This window comes from Molossus molossus, unplaced genomic scaffold (assembly GCF_014108415.1).
Source record: "Molossus molossus isolate mMolMol1 unplaced genomic scaffold, mMolMol1.p scaffold_m16_p_10, whole genome shotgun sequence".
NCBI classification, from domain to species: Eukaryota; Metazoa; Chordata; class Mammalia; order Chiroptera; family Molossidae; genus Molossus; species Molossus molossus.
Window position 1 is genome coordinate 48,857,105 of NW_023425345.1, and position 7,289 is coordinate 48,864,393.

General features: G+C 44.6%; 1 pseudogene; it reads right to left on the minus strand.

Moving 5' to 3' along the window:
* Positions 1–3,360: 3,360 nt before the first annotated feature.
* On the minus strand, positions 3,361–3,469 carry LOC118624919 (annotated as a pseudogene).
* Positions 3,470–7,289: the final 3,820 nt, after the last annotated feature.

The window sequence follows — 7,289 nt, forward strand, 5'->3', positions numbered from 1 at the left end:
CCACTAATTCTAGGTCTTCAGGGCAGGTTCAGCCAGCACTCTTCACCTCACAAACTTTAGGATTTCACAAGCTTAAAAATAATAATGATGATGATGATGATGATGATGATGATGATGATGTTTGAAAATTAGACAAAGACTAACTTTCTAAAATCGTTTCCTTCCTTCTTTCCTTTCCCCCTCCCCTTCACTCCCACCCTCTCTCTTCTTTCTTTCCTTTCTTCTTTTCTTCCTTCCTTGTTTTTTTTCTATCCTTTGCCATCAAAGACGCCAAAAAACAAATGACAATCGACAATCACCATCATTTCATAAATGAAAGATATTTTAATAACAAAAAGTGAGAAAAACATAACTTTGGAATAAAGACCACCCTTTAAATTTAATAAATCTAGAACTATTAAAATTGTATTATCTTACTTATTTTTCTAATTTTGTTATGAACTAGGGAAATTCATTAGGATGTTTTTGAGTACAAGTGACAGAAAATTTGGCAGCGGCTCGATGGCACAGGATTATTATTTTCTTGTATATCGAGGTCTGGAGGCCCGTGGGTGCTGCCAGACGCCCTCCCCTGGCTTCCCTTTCCACCATTGTTAGAGATATAGACTTTCTCCTCATGCATGTAGCCTCATAGTCATGAGATGTTTGCTGTATTTCCAGGAAGATAAAAGGAAATGAGCAAAAGGCCTTGTTGGGGGTTGAATTGTCCCCAGAAAGATATGATGAAGTCCTAACTACAGGCACCTGTGAATATGACTATGTTGGAAAATTAGGCCTTTGCAGATGGAATTACTGAATTAGAGTGGACCCTAATCCAAGAGCTGGTGTCCTATTAAGAATAAAAAACAGCCTGGCAAGTGTGGCTCAGTGGTTGAGGGTCGACTCATGCACCAAGAGGTCGCTGGTTGGATACCTGGTCAGGGCACATGCCCAGGTTGTGGGCCCGATCCCCAGTGGGGGGGCATGCAGGAGGCGGCCAATCGATGTTCCCTCTCATCGATGTTTCTCTCTCTCCCTCTTCCTTCTGTCTTTCTAAAATCAATAAAGAAAATAAATTAATAAATAAGAATAGAAAACAGACAGACACAGAGAGAACACCACGTGAAGATAAAGGGAACACCCAGAGGGAAGGTGGCCATGTGAAGATGGAGGCAGAGGCTGAAGAAGCTGCAAGCCAAGGGACGTCAGGGATTGCTGTCAGTCATCAGTGACACAGAAAAGGCAAGGAAGGATTCTTCCTTAGAGGTTTCAGAGGGAGTATGGACTGCAACACTTGGATTTGCAGACTTATAACCTCCAGAATTGTGGAAGAATACATGTATGTTGTTTTAAGCCACCCAGATTGTGGTTTGTTATGGCAGCCCTAGCAAACTAATACAGGCCTCTTCATCACAAAGCCTTGTCTTTCAAGGTCTCCAGATTTCCCTCTATGTCCCATTGGCCAAAACTGGGTCAGATGCTCAAGATTAGAACAATCTTCCCTTGGCCAAAGGGAAGATTTCCATGGTTGGTTTAGACCTATCCTGATTTATTCTTGGACTTGGGGGAGGGACTATGCTCCCTGTAGTCAAGGGGTCTGCCCTCGCCATCTGAACACACTAGAGGAAGGAACGTGGCATTGGGAGGCCATGAATGAAAGTGACTATCATAAAGATGGACTATTTTGCTGCTCCGCCGCGATACTTTAGAAACGCTGCCCTATTTAACAGTGTTTGAGATTTATCCCGAAACAGATCTTTACATTCTCCAGAAGCACTCAGAAATGGGGAAGGATCCAAGTAGATGGTTCCAGGGTAAGAGTTAGAAAAGTAAGGGTATCTGAGAGGTACTGTTCACAGGAAGACACCATGGGAGTCTCATCTAAAACCCAGAGAGGGATGGTAAATTTAAAGAAAATAAAGTGTCAGGAAACTGGAAGTCTCGGGAGGGAGAAAAGGCAGGTGAAATGATCTGGTATTGATAAAAATCCTCCAATCCTACTCCAAGGAAACTATCAACCCAGTTTCAGAACAGAGAGAAACAAGGACGTTGTTTTAACTGTAGTCAGCAACATATAGTAAGACATGCAGTTTCAATCTTTATTCAGTGACAGGCTCAGTTAAACCCAGCACTAAACAGTAAACATATCCATATTGTTGGGTTTTTTTTATTATTATTTTATATTTTTTGTGGTATGTGCCCTTAGCGGGAACCTAACCCAGGACTCTCTGGTCCGCAGACCGATGCTCAACCACTGATCCTAACTAGCCAGGGCATCCATATTGTTAAATATATTTTTTCACAGCTAAGATGGGGACTAAACATGCTCATGAATTCAGCTCTGAGGACCAGAAGTGACAGGGGGAGTAGCTATCTGAGCATTTCATCTCCCAGGCACCTCTACATGTTCTGGAATTCCTCTTTGAACACTAAATTGGCTTTGCTGAGGGCATATTTGGAAACTATAGACTCATCCTATGAAGGCCAAGTCTTGTTGAGTCTGTGTGTGTCTTTATGGATTAAAGTTACACTCCCACTGGAGTTCTGAATGTGTCAGCCAGGACCCATCTGCCATCTCTTATACCTGGACCTATCCTTTATCCCACCTGCTCCACTTACAGGGTTTTAATGGACCAGCTGATCTACCTGTATCTTCCTGACCGCAACAAAGTCTTGGACCCATGGCTGCTTCATTTCCAGTTTGCCCTGTTTGGGAGCACCTCCTCCTCCTGGTGTCCCCCACCCCCATACATTCACCATAGAACCATAACATGTTACAGCATCAATTAAATTACATGACTATCTCCCCTTACTAAGGACTTTGAAGGCAGTAGCCATCCCTTAGTTATCTCTGTTCCCAGCATCTAACATAGCGAGGGGTCAATTAAACGTAGGATGAATAATTAAAAGATAATTCCAAGGGAAACAGATCATGTTATAAATCCCTCAGCTGGAATTCATAGGGACCAGTGACTCCCACACAAAAGTCTCATAGGGACAAGAATTCAGGAAGGGTATTGGCCATAGATCTTCCGGGTCTGTGGAAAAGTGTGGGATACACTAGGAGCCATATGGCAAAAAATCCTTTGAACCAATCTGATTTATTTCTACAAAATTCTACGCTTAGGTGTTGTGATCCCCATTTCCAATGTGAAGATTCTGTTTTCCTTAGAAATTAGGAACTTGAGTCATTTCTTAGGGAGTTTCAAGACCAAACTGCTTCTCAGAGTTAAGGACGCTCTTCTCTGAGAGTTAGCAGCTAGGGGTACGAGATGAACATAATAGGGAACCTTCATCATCCAAATTGAAATGTGAGACATAAACTGTTGCCATGAGTTTTCCTGGGGGGCTGGAGTGGGCAGAGGGGGAAGGGAGTTTGGCGGAAAGTACAGACCCGTTGCTGATAAAATGGACTTTCTTCCAGCCCTGGTTATTAAACTGATAAGAACAGATACTACACTTGATCTTAGCCAAAAGGCCGAGAAGCGATCCAGCCCTGGTTATAAAATGGCTGGGTTAGGTGCCAGACTCAAGTTGCTTCCTACTGCAGAATGTCTCCACATTGCCCTTTGACCCATTTTGACTTCTGCCATTGAATAGGTCACCGTAAACTTTCTCCCCATGTTTACTCACAATACCAGAAATGGGGAGGGGGGACCTCCAACTATCATAGTCCCTCCTACCGGTCCTCAGGAGTCACCTCTCTTTGCTGTTCTTTTTCATTTCTTCTACCTTTTATTTTGATAATTTTTGTCTTCGCCCCCCCCACACACTTCATTGCTCACATCATTGGTTTCCTACCCCAGAATCTGGAAGTGACTTTCAAGTTATTGAAGAAGAGCATGCACTGTGTTTTCAGACCTTCAGAGCTGGGCTGCCACTACTCTGTGGGGTGCCTTTGTGTGCAACAGGAGAAGCCGTCCCTCCTGGGCGGATGCACTCAGTGAGCAGAGAGCAGACTGATTTCAGGACCAGGTCTACTGTTCACTCTTGCGCCATGAGCGACCATCCCAACCAGAGTGTGCAGCTGAAAGGGAGCAGAATATGCCACCCCAAAACATGCCACTTTGACATAGCAATTATTGTTAATTAAAGTCACTTAAGAAACAGTCAGTGCAAGGACACTGACCCTCCTTTGTCCTCCTGAAACAGAAAATACATCTCCAGTGTGAAGGTACCCGTCCTGTACCAAGAGGGTAGAAGGGTTCCTTTTCACCAGAGATAGGAAATGTAGGGCCAAGAAGGTCGTATAAATAAACCTTGTTACTTCTCATTGATTTACTACCCGAGGCCTAACCCCCCCTTTTCTTGTCAGTTGTTCACAAGTGTTTTGTTTCTTTGTCCAGAAGTCATAAGCTGCCTGCATTGGTCACTTCCTTGGGTCTCATATGTCTATGGACTCCCTTGTGTAGGAAATTACGTTTTTTTTTAGTTAGTCTGTGTTATGTGGATTTAGTTAACAGACCAAAGAATCAAGCAGAGAAGAAGGGAAACGCTTTCCTCCCCTACACAGTCCTGTTCAGAAAAGAAAAGTCCACAATCTTGCTTAAATAAATCATTATAGCAACCACTGTTCTCATGATGAACATCTTCTTCTTTAAAGTCCATTTAATGGGTGGGTGACCTGGGACGCATTTACTTCTCCGGTTTTCCGTTTACAGGGCCTGAAACACTACTCAGGGCTGCAGTAGAAAGGCTTTCTGCTGCCAGTAGCACCAAATCCGAACTCCAGGGGCGTGTTTGCTCGGCCACCTCTTCTTCGTAGGCTACACCACCAGAGCACGTTCTGTCTGCATTTCAGCAAACAGTGAACGAGCCTGAACTACCAGCCAGACTCTTGAATCCTGTCTTTTGTTTCTCGTCAGCTTGGCATTTTTACTTCAAGTAGCCCTATGACAAAATGGGCATCCTTAAGATTTCCAAACAGGAGGCTCCCGAGATGTTTGGCAAGCCCTCGAGGTAACTTTCTGTGGCTCCAGGCCTGGGATCCACACTAGAGGCCCCTGGGTCAGTGCCTTCAGCCCCGCCTGGCTCCTTTCAGCCGCTCTGACCTCCGCCCTGCAAACCACGTCCCCACCTCAGTAGTGTGTGCTCAGAACCTGCTTGAAGTGAACAAACTAGTTCAATATCATTTGAGGACATCTCCACGCGTAAACGCCACACAGAGAACCGAGGATAAGACTATTCACAGTATTTGGTTATTTAGAAAATACTTTCTTGAGCATTAGTTCATATGCTCCTGAGTTAAAATTATCATCCGAAAAGCAACAATGCATGAACTCAAACTAGTTAAATGCAATTATCTTTCAAGCTCTCTATCCCAGCCTGTCCTTTTGTAAAGTGTGGGTTGGTTCATAAAAGGGCACGAGAGAGAGCCCTGCCCCAATGTGGCCCCAGTGTCTGAGTCTCAGCCTCCAAAACGGGAGCACATCTCATGCCAGTTCCATCTGTTCTGACCCACTTCCTCCTTACCCTGGTCTCCAAGACTGCAGCCCCCACATCTTCACTCGGCTAACCCTGGAAACCGTCTCCAAGGCCCCCTTGTCTCTGACTTTTCAGTGAGACCACAGCAGCCCCTCCTAGGCTCATTTCTTTCCTGTCACATTTCCAGAGACCACAGCAGCCCCGCCGAGCCTCTCCTGTTGCTTCTTCTATACTAGGTCCTCCCTTGTTTCACTGTCGCCAGCTTTAATAAGCGTGCTCTCAAAGTCACCTGGACCTGTGTTGTAAAATCTTTCCTGCAGGAAGTCGAGAACCCACACACTGCAGGCCAGCCCAAGGCAGACCCGCTCTGGGCCCGGTTCTTGTCCAGTAACAATTTCTCTCAACTCCTTTTGTACTAGCTAGAAGCATGGGTCTCCCTGTCTACACCAATTTCTGCGGGGAACCCGTTTTATCTGCAGTCACCCAAGTCCTGAGTCCGGGATACATGATTTGTTCACACAGACCTGCATTCTTGTCAAACAGTAGTATTAACTGATGCTTGTTTCTGTGTGACAGGCATGTCACTCTACTTTATACCCATTATCCCATTTCACCTTCACAACGTGTAAGGTAGCTACTAATATATGCCCATTTACAGATGAGGAAGCTGAGGCTGAATTTAAGCAACATTTACCAACAGCATCCAGCTGACTTCAAAGTCTTGAGCTGTTTGCAGACTCTCTTCACCCCTTCGTCTTCTGACAACCTCACAATGCCATAAACGTAATGAAATCCCTCCACAGACATAATTTTTGCTTAAAATCCCCAGGTGTCTTCCTAATTCCATACATATTCCAGTATCACCTCCAACAATCCTACTGGATCTCAGAGGATCACCACTCTTAAGTCCTCAATTTGATCTCCCCCAAGAAGACATTACCATATTCACAGCCCTGGGCAGTCACTTGACTCTCATTTTAGGTCGGTTGGAAGAGGCCATGTTTCCACTACAATGAGGAAAAAGAAATGTTCACCACAAGCCTACAACTTTTCGCACAGACTTGAAAATATTTGTCATATGGTCTTTGCCCTAAAACAGAGGTTCTCCACCTTGGGAGCTTTAATTAGGTGTGGATACCTGGCCTCCCAGCCCTGATTTGTAGCAGAATCTCTGGGGATGGAGCCTGTGTAGGTGCAGGATTTGTTTTGGGTTTTGTTTGTCTTTTTTTAGTATTAACTGATTCTAATGAGAACCCCTGCCTGTCTTTCTCTTTGCCAGCCCACATCCATCGCCATTTTCTAGAGCTGATTCAGTCACCCAGATACTGTCTGTAGCCTCTAGCACAGTGCCTGCCAGAGATGACTGTTTTCCCTCCACACCTCCTCATTAGCTCCTGCCCAATACAATACCAATTTACTGTCTCCTCGGTGTGTGTATCCAACCTATCCCATATCACTGTGGTATAACAACACATTATTCTAGAATTATTGTTTTCTCATTGCATATATATCCATATATCTGGCTTACTTAAGCAAAACAATAACCATCTTAATAACGGAAGCTATGCTTTTATATTCTTACCCTGGTCCATAGTGCCAGCAGAGATTTTAAACCACAATGGATGTTGATTGTAAGTAGAGTGTATTGTTTTTGCTTCCATTTTCCTTTGATATAAAAGTCAAATGGGTCCTGGCTGGTTTTGCTCAGTGCTTAGAGCGTTGGCCCACAGACCAGAGAGTCCCGGGTTCGGTTCCCACTAAGGGCATGTACCTCAGTTGCAGTTTGTCCCCAGCCCTGGTTGGGGGTGTTTGGGTGGTGACCACTCAATGTGTCTCTCTCATATGGATGTTTCTCTCTCTCTCTCTTCCTCCCCCTCTCCCTCCAG